Source organism: Anomaloglossus baeobatrachus, chromosome 5 (genome assembly GCF_048569485.1).
Source record: "Anomaloglossus baeobatrachus isolate aAnoBae1 chromosome 5, aAnoBae1.hap1, whole genome shotgun sequence".
NCBI lineage: Eukaryota > Metazoa > Chordata > Amphibia > Anura > Aromobatidae > Anomaloglossus > Anomaloglossus baeobatrachus.
Window position 1 is genome coordinate 325,260,350 of NC_134357.1, and position 13,800 is coordinate 325,274,149.

Consider the following 13,800-nt stretch of genomic DNA (forward strand, 5'->3'; position numbering starts at 1 on the left):
ACTGGGACAGACCATACTTAAGAATTGGTACAGACCACTGGGACAGACCAGTTAGGACGTTTAACAATTGATACAGTTGACCAAGTCTGGAGGTCGGGATATTCTTGTATATGCATGTACATTTTTGCACATCCTCCTCCTTTCATGAGACAAATCCTCAGTGAAAAAAGATAGGGATTAGGACAATAAATTGGTGCAGCTGATCAAGTCCGGAGGGAATACATATTGTACCCCTCCTTCGTGACACGGGACCCTTATTACTATATAGCTGAGGAGTTGCCAGCTAATATAGAGGTGTAGCCTTAAGTTCCGACCGGGCTTTAACGCACGCCGCATAGTCATATATTAGTGTAATCCAGACACCACCAAGATAGCAAAAATGTTCAGAACGGTGAAGACAAGGTTAAGAAAGCTGAGGATTCACAGTGGATTTAGTAAACATTCCTTAGGGAGGGGCACGTGCTGGAGACAGTTCATCTGTGTGACATGCCCCGTAGATTTTCAGAGTATTACTTGTTGATTGATGCTGAATTGTTTAACAGAATAACGCAGATATTGCTATCAGAAAGATATATTGAGGTCAAAGAACAGGATGAGCGAGGAGATGTTGTGTTTTTCTATATGTTACCCGAGTCTGAGGAAAGATCTGAGGGTCCTCCGACAGGTTGTTTTGTTGCTGCCCCACAACCTGATCCCTATTCTATTCCCCTGTCCCAGAGATATTCACAGATGCTGCAGTCACTAGACAGCATCCCTTAACCCTTTCCACACCCATACCCCTGGTCCCTCCCATGCCTGCAATGCCGTCTCTCCCCTCACCGGCCAGTCTGACATCACGCTCCCCAGTTACCAATCTCCTCCCCTTGGGTCCCACTCCTTCCCCTGGGACACATAGTGAGCCTTACCCCGAACCTCACCAGGAACAGCCCTCATTTAAATATGTCCCTTTCAACCCTATCTAGTCAGCGGCATTAATCCCCTGCCTGCCAGATCCTGAAATTAACCCTATGCGATTTTATAGGAAGATGCTACAGGTCCACCAGTTATATTCAGCTGCTCGGAAGGACCTAGTTAATCTCACCAAGATAAAAGCAGGAGAGTTTTTGGCCCTTAATGGAGCTCCATCTCACAATGCCCCCAGGCACTGATGACACCACTTTCCAAAGTGGACAACATTATTGTGCCGCTTTAAAAAGATGGGCTCAAGATCAATTGGTGTATACAAAAGCGCCGGTGCAGCCCCCGCCACAGCCCATGCCCCAACAGGGTCCAAACCCCGTATATGTAGCTCCCAATCAACAAAACCAGCAGAGCCAGCAACAGAATTGTTGGCATTGTGGTCAGCCCAGTCCCTATCAAAGAAAGTGTCACCCCCTTAAATCTCAGTGTTTGGCCAGGTATCCTCAAAACCGTAACCAAAACTTGCAGCACACAAACCGACAATAAAGGTGTTCCTTGTAGATTCAGTGATGATCTACCTGAAGCCAGGTGTGCCTTTTACCAGAGTATCACAGTATCCCTTTAAATCAGTCCCTGGAGATTTCTTAAGATACTGCCCACAGTCCGGTTGCACCCAGGAGTCTGCCCCAACCTTCTTTAATGACACAGGGGGGAGCCCCGGACTGCTTGTTTTTGTTGCAGTGATTTCCAGTCCCAAGCTATCTATTTTAATGATGCTCTCGCACTCCTGCAGGGATGTGTAGGAGGATATACAGTACGCTGCTAGTTATCACAAGTTGTAAAAAAAAAAAAAAGGTAGTTTCAGCAGATTTACAAAGCTGTTTCTGTCTTATGTACTAACAAGTGCTTTTTCCGGCTGGTGGAGTGGATTTTGTTTAATCCTTAGAGTTCAAAATTTCATAGGCAATTATCAATAGTATTCTGCTGCTATTTAAATAATTAAATTAATTTTGCAGGGAAAAGTATATTTTTTAAAATATACAAATTAGGTTTTTTGTTTTTATCGTTATGTTTTTGTTTTGTATTATTTTTGCATACAAACTGCCAATATTAATTATTTTCCTTTTCTTTCATAGATACAGAATATCTATGAACCCTGTTGTAAGGTTTCAAAATTTCCCAGTAGAGTATAAGTTATATTTATCGGTTGGTTAATCATATTGTTTACTGTTGTAGATCTATATATTTTGCCAAAGTAGTATATAAAAAGGGAGGAAGTAGATATCTATTACATTTTTCCAGCAGCAGATATAATAGATAGGCTTTAAAGCAGGCTTTAAAGCTGGCCTTTCTTTTGTAACAGTTATGTCATGTTTATTAGATTATTATGAATGTAGGAATCTGTGTCTGTTATAAGAATGATCTAATCTATATTTCTTTTAGTTTTTGTTTTTATAGATGAAACCAGATGGTGGTCGATTCTGCACTGGATATGCTACGGTTTGCACAACATGAGGTAGTCTAAATTTAGGCCACTCCCTCCCCTCCTATCGGTACAGGAGGAAGTGACGTAAGTGCCTCTCTAGATGGGTGGAGCAGAGGTAGGTAAGATAGTCAAAATGTATATAGGATGTAGATCTTTCCTGTTGTCAAATAAGGTAGGTACGCCGAAAAGAAAGTCTAGATCTGAGCTGATGGAATCGGATGGAGATTCCCGCACAGGTGCAGTTGACCAAGAAGCAGTGAACAGGCCTAGAGTTGAGGAGTCCTTTACCATGCATAGAGACCATGCCTCGGTGACATCTGTCACGTCAGTGACTGCTGTCACTCCTTGTGTTCCTAAATCCCTACAGGAAAAAGCGAACCAATAAGGAGTGGAGTGCGAGACGCAGGGAGCCGGCTGACTGAGGAAGGTCTGTGGATGAAGGGCGGTAAGCTTTCTCTGCCATGAGATCTCTTCTTAATAATGGCCCAAGTAACATGGACTAACATCTGTGACAGTTGGATATCAGTGTGCGCTTTGGTGACGCCAGGGTTCAGTACCCAGGTAGGCAAACTCAACCGGTCTTGTGAAGCACGTTCTTAAAACAATGAGGAAAAATTATAAAGTGTCTGTAGAAACACCCTGCACCTACTCTACCCATTCTTAGAGACTGCAAACTGATTATAGATGTATATCATGAGCACGTTATATGCAAGTCTGTGCGTGTTGTGTAGATTTCTCTCCAGGCTTGGTCAGAGGCTTTCCAGTGTAGAAAGCGATGTCATTCTGAAAATCCACATAATGCAAGTGGTATGTAAAAAAACAAACTAATAAGTTGTAAACCAATGCGTTTTGTTTCTCTTTAGTGTGTGTTTTGTTTCTCTTTAGTAATAAACAGGTTCCAATGTAAAATGTGTTGTTTTTTTTTTTGGTCTAGCGCAAAGCACATATAATTTTCATATGATTGACTAATTAGAGAAATAAACAAGTGTATTTTCTAATTCCAGATCCTAAATCAGAGTTAGTAGTATATGGTTTTCAGTCAGGAGACTGATTAATCCTAAAAGGACACAGAAATTTCGATAAAGCTCAACGGCAGGACAACATGGATTCACGCCCTGTATTGCAGAAGGGTCAATCCACCGAAACTGCACTAAGCGTCCTGCTCATATTTATCCTTTACAAAAAACCTGTACAGTCCCAAACCATCATTGCCGAAACAGTTAGAAGAGAGGACTTAGAGAACATTGAGACATGGGAAAGTCCAACTACAAAGGGTAAGGACTCACCTAGGGGTCCTTGGTCTCAAACCGGTGAAGAAATCCCATTCCCCTCTCCACCCATGCCTCAACTTTCAGTCAGGCAGGATTTCCCAACAGATCTTTCTTCCTCTTTTCCTAAGGGAACATGGTACCCTTAGTATTTGGAAATGGCAGAAGTCAAGGGGGGACTGTTGAGGGAACGAATTGAGTAATCTAAAATACTTAATGCATCCATTTCATAGACCCAAAAATGTGGTTTGGTTAATGTAATCTAACCATTTACAAATGTTTTTGTCTCCTACTAACTCATATGAATATATTCAGTGATTTTCCTTAATATAAGATGCTAGCTATGGATTCTCTTATCTCGGGAACAGTTTTGGAAGAGCCTATCCCATCGGGCTGATGTCTCTCCGGCCTAGTCTGCTGAGCACTGACAGTGACACGCGAGTTGACATCACATCTCAGAAACCAATGGACCCGACACAACCGAAGCAGAAAGCGGCCGCTATTCTACCCATTATCTCAGAAGGTTTTTCCAAGTCTGCACCACAAACTGTTCACATGAAGCCTCATCATGTTTTTTTATTTTTTTTTTTTTTATCAAGAGCAGATTATCCAGGTTCATAAAGTGGCCCTAAGTGGACTAGCACTAACCAAGCATCTTCCTTTTGTTTTATATCTGGAAAGAAGAACCATAGACAATTTGTAGCAAATGTCCTTTTGTTTTTTTTGTTTTTTGTTTTTTAATTAGGTGGTAATTTTTAAATAAGGTCTAGATTCAATCTTTCTTAATCAGGATAATGTGCCCTAATGAGTGTAATAGCGCCAATTCTAATAGCCCCTATAAATCATAGAGTTATGTTTAATAAATAAAAATAAGTACTTAAGGGGGGAACTAAAGTCTGTAGTGTTAAATTAACCAACAATCCCATAGAAAGCCCACATATATAGATATGGATATAATTAAAGTCCTAAAGGCTTTAGGTAGGTCACAAATAAGTCCCAAATAATAACATATATCTAAATGGGGAAAATTTTAAAATTTAAGGTAATAATATTCACAGATATTTTATTAAGGGGGGACCGTGAAGGTCACCTGAGCTGTAGTATGTTTGTTTAAACGTAATAAGAATATCTGTGTATATAAATACTCAATGTTACGGTTGCTGTGGCTCTGGAGACTATGTCCGGATTTCTTGCTACAGCACATGCGCAAGCGCTGGAGACTAAGTCCTATCTTGGAGCCATTGCACATGTGCGGGTGACATCATCGCTGACACGAGGTCACATGTTTCTGACACCTTCTAAGCTGATTGGCCACTGGTCATGTGCTTGTGACACATGGTCACATGTCTCTGACACCTTCTATGCCGATTGGTCGCTGGTCATGTGCTTGTGACGCTTTGCTCGGTGATAGGCCAGCGTGACATCATTGCTGTTGTTCTGGCAGCGGATTGGCTCTGGTGTCATCCATCTTGGATGAGGCACAGAGTCTATATAAGACCATGACGCACGCCGCCCGGCGCTCAGTCCTCTTGGTTCATGCATGAGGGTAAACGCCCTGTACACGTCCCTCTAGGCATCTCTCTGTCTATGTTAGGTGAGCGCTACCGGCAGGGTAGCATTCTTATACCTTACAGCTTCGGCTGCAGTCCGTATCCTTACCTCTTAGTGGAGCGGACATAGGCAGGTGCCTGAGGCACATGGTCCGGCTGGGCCTTGTGATTCTACTCGTAGGTGGACGTTGCCGCTAGGGTAACGTTCCTTATACTGCGTCTGGCAGTTGTTCGTATCCTCGCACACTAGGGGAGCAAACAGAGGTAGGAGCTTTGTGCGGCTTATGCTGCTGTCCGTCTCTTTTGCACCACTAGAAGAGCGGACCTAGGCAGGTGCCATATCTAGTGGTTTGTGTCCTCACACACTAGTGGAGTGAACGCAGGTAGGAGCTTTGTGCGGCTTACGCTGCTGTCCGTCTCTTTTGCACCACTAGAAGAGCGGACCTAGGCAGGTGCCATATCTAGTGGTTTGTGTCCTCGCACACTAGTGGAGCGAATGCAGGTAGGAGCTTTGTGCGGCTTACGCTGCTGTCCGTCTCCTGGCACCACTAGAGGAAAGGACCTAGGTAGGTGCCATTTCCCACTCACTGCTTTTGTCTCTGTGATCTTTAACAGAGACCATTCCACACACCCTCCAAGTAAGGGAGGAATTGCTTTATTTTCTAATTATATTCCTCTGTGAGTTTAACAGAGGTATTGCACTCTGCACTTGTGCTATTATTTTTTACAGTGGCATACTTATATACCCCTTATCCTCTGCCATAGTCTGCAGCAGAGTCTTTGCACGGTGGACCCTGACTGTCTGACATTCCTTTAGGTTTTATTATCAGACAGCCCCCCGTAACATTAGGACTGAGCCAAGGGTCTGGCAGTTATGGCAGAATATCAGCAGTTACACCGTTACATACAAGTACTTGAGTCGCGGCTCAAGAGTATAGAGGATAAACCTCAGACCATGGTGACATCTGCACATGATCCTCGACTTGCTCTGCCAAACAGATATTCTGGCGATGCCAGATCATGTCGTGGTTTCATTAGTCAGTGTCAGATACACCTAGAGGTTAACTCTTCTCGCTTCTCTACGGAGAGGTCCAGAGTAGGCTTTATCATCTCCTTACTTCAGGACAAAGCCTTAGAATGGGCGACTCCCTTATGGGAGCGCTCTGATGTGGTTACTCTGAGACATCAAGACTTTCTTGATGCTCTTAAAGCGGTATTCATGGGTCCGCAGGTTACCCATGATGCGGCCCTGAGACTCTTAGATCTATCTCAGGGTTCGTTATCCACTAGTTCTTATGCCATTGCTTTTAGAACTCTGGTGGCAGAACTAGAGTGGCCAGAGAAGGTGTTGATTCCTATCTTCTGGAGAGAGTTGGCAGGCTATGTCAAGGATGCCCTTGCTACTCGTGAGGTCCCTGCTTCTCTGGAGGACTTGATCACAGTACCAACGAGGATCAACGTACGCCATAGGGAACGTAGACTCGAGGTCTCTTCCTCACGCCCTAAGCATCAGGCTATTCCAGTTGTTGAGGGTCCACTACCATCTTCCTCAGCATCTGAAACATCTCCCACTCCTATGGAGTTAGGTCACACGTCCTCCAGACTACGCAAGTCTGGTCCTCCTATATGTTACGTATGTCGTCAGGCTGGGCACTATGCCAACAAGTGTTCTAGTCGTCAGGGAAACTCCCAGGCCTAGTAACCATTAGAGAGGGGGGTTACTAGAGACGTCTTCTGCACCCTCTAAGTGTAGCATCCCAGGTCAGCTCTCATTCTCTGAGAATACATGGCCTATTATGGCTTTTGTGGATTCCGGAGCTGACGGGACTTTTGTGTCCTCAGGATTTGTAAAAAGACACAATATTACCTCTATCATATTACAGGCGCCTATTCCTGTCCGTGTTGTTAATGGGACTATGTTGTCTGACTCCATTACATTGAGGACAGTTCCCTTGCGCCTTTCTTTTCTTGTTTTGCCTGAGGGTATAGACGACGTTCTTCTGGGTCTCCCATGGCTTCGGACTCATGCTCCTCACATTCACTGGGAGTCCGACAGCATTATTAGTTGGGGTTCGAAATGTCAGTCCCGATGTCTTCCCTTACCACCTAAGGTCGTTGCGGTTGCATCTACTGATCTCTCTCCCATACCTACACCCTATTTGGATTTCGCTGACGTGTTCTCCAAACAGGGTGCTGAGGTTCTTCCACCCCATAGGCCGTATGACTGTGCCATAGAACTTATCCCAGGTTCGGTTCCACCTAAGGGCAGGGTTTACCCTCTGTCGATACCTGAGTCGGAGGCCATGTCGACCTATATAAGAGAGAGTTTAGAGAAGGGGTTCATTCGTAAGTCTGTCTCTCCCGCGGGAGCTGGGTTTTTCTTTGTTCGGAAGAAAGAGGGTGATTTGCATCCCTGCATAGATTACAGGGGTCTCAACGCAATCACAATAAAGAACAAATACCCATAACCTTTAATTTCGGAGCTCTTTGACAGACTGAGGGGAGCTCAGGTTTTTCCGAAGTTGGATCTACGGGGTACATATAACTTGGTACGAATTCGAGAGGGTGACGAATGGAAGACCGCTTTTAACACCCGAGACGGTCACTATGAATACCTCGTCATACCTTTTGGTTTATGTAATGCACCCGCAGTATTTCAGGACTTCGTAAACGATGTGTTCAGGGATTTACTGTTATCCTCCGTCGTGGTGTATCTGGACGACATCCTGATTTTTTCTCCTGATCTGGAGACTCATTGTCAGGATGTCGTTCGTGTCCTTTCCCGTTTAAGGGAGCACTCTTTGTTTGCTAAACTTGAAAAATGTGTATTCGAGCAGTCATCCTTGCCTTTTGTGGGCTACATTATCTCACAAGAGGGTCTGGCTATGGATCCTGCGAAGCTCTCTGCTGTCCTGGAATGGTCCGAACCTCATTCCTTGAAGGCGGTGTAATGCTTCTTAGGATTCATAAATTATTACAGGCAGTTCATACCCCATTTCTCTACTTTGGTGTCCCCTTTGGTGGCCTTGACTAAGAAAGGTGCTAATCCAAATGTCTGGTCTACTGAGACATCCCAGGCTTTTGAGGCAGTAAAAAGACACTTTTCAACTGCTCCCGTTCTTCAAAGACCCGATGAGAATAAGCCCTTGCTCTTGGAGGTTGATGCCTCTTCAGTGGGTGCTGGTGCGGTCTTGTATCAAAAGAACGGTGCAGGTAGAAAAAGGCCGCGTTTCTTCTTTGCTAAAACATTTTCACCGGCAGAGAGAGACTATACCATTGGGGATAGGGAACTGCTCGCCCTGAGATTAGCCTTGGAGGAGTGGCGTCACTTGCTGGAAGGAGTGAAACATCCTTTCCAGGTCTATACAGACCATAAGAATCTGACGTACTTACAAACCGCTCAGCGTCTGAATCCTCGCCAAGCCCGCTGGTCCTTGTTTTTCTCCCGCTTTCACTTCTCCATCAACTATCTGTCTGGGAGTAAGAATAACAAGGCAGATGCTCTGTCTCGCTCTATGGTTTCTACCCAGGAAGAGATTGATGAACCTCGTCTTATCCTTCCCTCCAGGGTTTTTCATACGCTCTCCCCTGTGACGTTAGACCAAATCCCACCGGGCAAGACCTTTGTGCCGCCTGATCGACAGAATGATATACTGTCGTGGGCCCACACCTCAAAGGTGGGTGGGCATTTTGGTATTAGGCGGACACGAGAGTTACTGGAGAGGTGGTATTGGTGGCCACACTTAGCCAGCCACGTCAGGAGATATGTCGGTTCCTGCTACTCGTGTGCTCGCAACCGTCCATTACGGCAGAGACCGACTGGGCTCTTGCATCCTTTACCAGTGCCAGATAGACCATGGGAGGTGGTAGGCATGGACTTTGTGGGTGATCTTCCGTGTTCACAGGGACATAGATTTGTGTGGGTCATTACGGACCATTTCTCCCGGATGGTTCATCTCGTACTGTTATCGAGAATCCCGTCTTCCAGGGTACTAGCCAAACTATTCCTCAAGCATGTCTTTAGGCTTCACGGGATGCCAGATCGTATCATTTGTGATAGAGGCCCCCAATTTGCTTCCCGTTTCTGGCGAGATCTTTGTAGCCTTCTGCAAATTGAGTTGAATTTCTCTTCGGCATACCATCCGGAGACCAATGGTTTGGTTGAGCGTACCAATCAATCCATGATTATATACCTTCGACACTTTGTTGCTGAGAACCATGATAACTGGTCCTCCCTCCTACCCTGGGCAGAATTTGCCCTTAACAATTCGCTGGCTGAGGCCACTGGGCAGACACCATTCGTACTCAATAATGGGCAACACCCTAGGGTACTGGTACCGTTTCCCGCTGCTGCACCTTCTCCTCTTGTGGCCGACTGGGCAACTAATGCCAGAGAGGTTTGGGATCGGACTCAAGAGTTGATCCAAGCAGCTAAGGACCGTATGAAGACGGTGTCCGATCGGTTTCGTCGCCCGGCTCCTGTCTTTTCTGCAGGGGATTTTGTGTGGCTCTCTGCAAAACACGTGAAACTTAGAGTGAGCTCTGTCAAATTTGCTCCTCGCTTCCTGGGTCCTTATGAGGTTCTTCGACAGGTAAATCCTGTAGTCTACCAATTGAAGTTACCCGTCCATCTTAGGATCCATGACAAATTCCATGTTTCCCTGCTAAAGCCGGCTATTTTACCTCACACTCGTGAAGTGCACTCTCCTGCTTCTGATTCCTCTCGCTCTAGCTATGAGGTACGAGCCATAGTTGGTTCTAAGATGGTTAGAGGGCGCAGGTTCTTCTTGATAGATTGGGAGGGCTATGGCCCGGAACATCGCTCTTGGGAGCCTGAGGAGGCTGTCCATGCTCCCAACTTAGTTGCCGATTACCTGCATCGCCGGGAGGGGGGCCCTTGAGGAGGAGGTACTGTTACGGTTGCTGTGGCTCTGGAGACTATGTCCGGATTTCTTGCTACTGCACATGTGGAAGCGCTGGAGACTAAGTCCTATTTTGGAGCCATTGCACATGTGCGGGTGACATCATCGCTGACACGAAGTCACATGTTTCTGACACTTTCTAAGCTGATTGGCCACTGGTCATGTGCTTGTGACACGTGGTCACATGTCTCTGACACCTTCTATGCCGATTGGTCGCTGGTCATGTGCTTGTGACGCTTTGCTCGGTGATAGGCCAGCGTGACGTCATTGCTGTTGTTCTGGCAGCGGATTGGCTCTGGTGTCCTCCATCTTGGATGAGGCACAGAGTCTATATAAGACCCTCACGCACGCCGCCCGGCGCTCAGTCCTCTTGGTTCATGCATGAGGGTAGACGCCCTGCGCACGTCCCTCTAGGCATCTCTCTGTCTATGTTAGGTGAGCGCTACCGGCAGGGTAGCGTTCTTATACCTTACAGCTTCGGCTGCAGTCCGTATCCTTACCTCTTAGTGTAGCGGACATAGGCAGGTGCCTGAGGCACATGGTCCGGCTGGGCCTTGTGATTCTACTCGTAGGTGGACGTTGCCGCTAGGGTAACGTTCCTTATACTGCGTCTGGCAGTTGTTCGTATCCTCGCACACTAGGGGAGCGAACAGAGGTAGGAGCTTTGTGCGGCTTATGCTGCTGTCCATCTCTTTTGCACCACTAGAAGAGCGGACCGAGGCAGGTGCCATATCTAGTGGTTTGTGTCCTCGCACACTAGTGGAGCGAACGCAGGTAGGAGCTTTGTGCGGCTTACGCTGCTGTCCGTCTCTTTTGCACCACTAGAAGAGCGGACCTAGGCAGGTGCCATATCTAGTGGTTCGTGTCCTCGCACACTAGTGGAGCGAACGCAGGTAGGAGCTTGGTGCGGCTTACGCTGCTGTCCGTCTCCTGGCACCACTAGAGGAAAGGACCTAGGTAGGTGCCATTTCCTACTCACTGCTTTTGTCTCTGTGATCTTTAACAGAGACCATTCCACACACCCTCCAAGTAAGGGAGGAATTGCTTTATTTTCTAATTATATTCCTCTGTGAGTTTAACAGAGGTATTGCACTCTGCACTTGTGCTATTATTTTTTACAGTGGCATACTTATATACCCCTTATCCTCTGCCATAGTCTGCAGCAGGGTCTTTGCACGGTGGACCCTGACTGTCTGACATTCCTTTAGGTTTTATTATCAGACAGCCCCCCGTAACACTCAAAATGTAAATGTAGTTGTATAATTATCTGTCTGTCTATGTAGCCATCGCACAGACCTATAGTATAATTCAAAGTTGTATAATCATGAAGGAGTTAACCAAAGATAATGAAGCTAAAATGTGAAGCTACAAACTCTTATCAGTAGTGTCCACACAGAAAGAATGTTTTAATGAACAGATGTATTGTACAAATGCTGGGAGAAATAGGGGAGTGACACTCCCATAAACTCTGTGTATCATTTTCAAGGCCGAAGGTGCCTTCTGTAATATTTAAGTTTCTTTAAATATATAACGAGCTCAGTTGGTGACGCTGGCTGGAAAGAGAGCATGTCTATGTTATTTGTCTTATATACATTGATATATATATTTGATATATATATTGGCACTAATATACGGCTAATACGGCACCGTCTCTGGATATCCCAAATGAGGACTCCATTAGCAGTCTTCAACGCAAATTCCTCCCTTGACGGACCCAGATCATTCAAACGGGTGTTCACAGTCCGCAGAAAGGACAGTGTCTGATCCTTCTGGTTTCGTATCTACGACATCTTCTGGTACTGCACTGTAAAAGTCAGCTGAGTCCATGGCCTGCGTAAACTGTAACTCTCACCAGTGTTGGGGCGAGCTGTAGTAAGCGTTGACCCACTGGACCACAGGGGGGACCCAGGCATACCCTGATGTGAAAGGGGCTTAACTAAGCAACTATTAAGGTAGACCCCAAGTGCCACTCACAGAGCAGTGTCTAGGACTATGGCAGCTGACCCCCAGGGCAGGGAACATTAGGACGGACGCAAGTGTAGGCGGGTTCAGTTTCTAGTGCAAGCAGGAGGAGCCAAGATGACTCAGGCACACAGGTAAGCTGGAGCAGACAAGTACGGTGGGCACAATAGGGTCAGACAGGTGAGGGAAGGTGGATACAGTTATAGGTAATGGGACAGGAGCACGGATCCTGACAACTAGCCAGCAGATGGGGAAACCGACTAACTAAAGGCATTGCGAAGGCACCTCCCCTAGTGGAAGGATGCCTTAGATACTCTCAGCCATAGGCTGAGAAACACTCCAGCAATTGGTATGTAGCGCCCCTGAGACTGGTAGCTACAGGGTATATCAATATATCCTTCCCTGGCAGGTCAAGATGCTAATCTAGTAAGTTCTACACACACCTCCCACCACCATACAGCAGGGAGAAGTAGTCACTAAGAAAGGATTAACAATTTTTCTACAGACACAGGAAGTGACTCAGCCAGTTCTTAGCAGACCCAGGTTGCCATAGCAACTTGCATAATTAGGGGCAGGATCAGTTAGAAGGAGAAAACAGTTCCACTTTACCTCAGAACAAGCTTGGACACGAGACAGAGCAGATGCGCAATGTTCAGCTCCCTGAAGGCTTTCAGGCCTTCAGAGAGGCAGAACAGAGCTGTCTGGATGTAACACCGAACAAACAGCTCCACCAAGCTGGGGGCCAGTAACATCTAGAGAGACGGGACACGGCCCCTGTAATCGTGGACTAAAAGGGAGCAGTCGCCAGAGAGACGGGACTGGGCACAAGAGAGGTACAGAGCCCTAGTTTGGGTGGTCGAGGTGCAGCAGGAGAGAGGGAGCCTGAGAGAGGGGGATAGAGGTCCGACCCATGAGAGGCCCAAGCTGCCGGCTGTACGGACCGAGACCGGGGAAGAGTACAGAGTTGTGCATGGAGGAGAAAGGCCACAGATTACCAAACCGGATCCAATCTCTGACCTGCCCGGGAAGCGACCAGAGTCTCTGATGTCGAGGACCAACACCCAGGGTTCAATACTACTTGAGCCAGTAAATATGGTGACTGGAACCCACACCTGGTAACTCTGTGAGTAACTACCGCCGCCCTGCGCTCCAGCACTCCCGTGGACTACCGCCCCTGTTCTCACTTACCTCTCAGGGTACCCCGGTCCGCCCGTGGGAAGCGATACCATCCCGGCTACACATAACACCTGCCCTGGAGAGAGACTGTGCACCGGCGGCTAGTTCCTGGCCGAATACCGCCGGTGGCGCTGCGAAGCATCCCCATTCCCCATCCAGTACTGCCCCTGGGAGAGGACTAGTCGAAGGAAGGGTCGGCGGTGGAGGAGGCTGAAACCCCTGTCACCACTGCAACCGGTGACACACTTCCCAGGGGCCCGTCACCCTCCTTCCATCCCCATCTGTATTGGATACTTGCCCTTTGCTGTTCTTATTTAACATGTAGCCGACAAGGTTACGAAACTGGGTCAGGCCAGTCACAGCTAACGAAAGGAACCACTGGCCCGGTGACGAGTACCCTAAGACCCACGTGGACGCTACAGGTACACCTGACATTTAAGAGCACAGAGCTGTATGGCCCCCAAAGCTGTATGCCCCCTACCCGGGTGATATGTATGCCCCCCAGTAATGTGTATGCCCCCTGGTAGTGTGTGTGC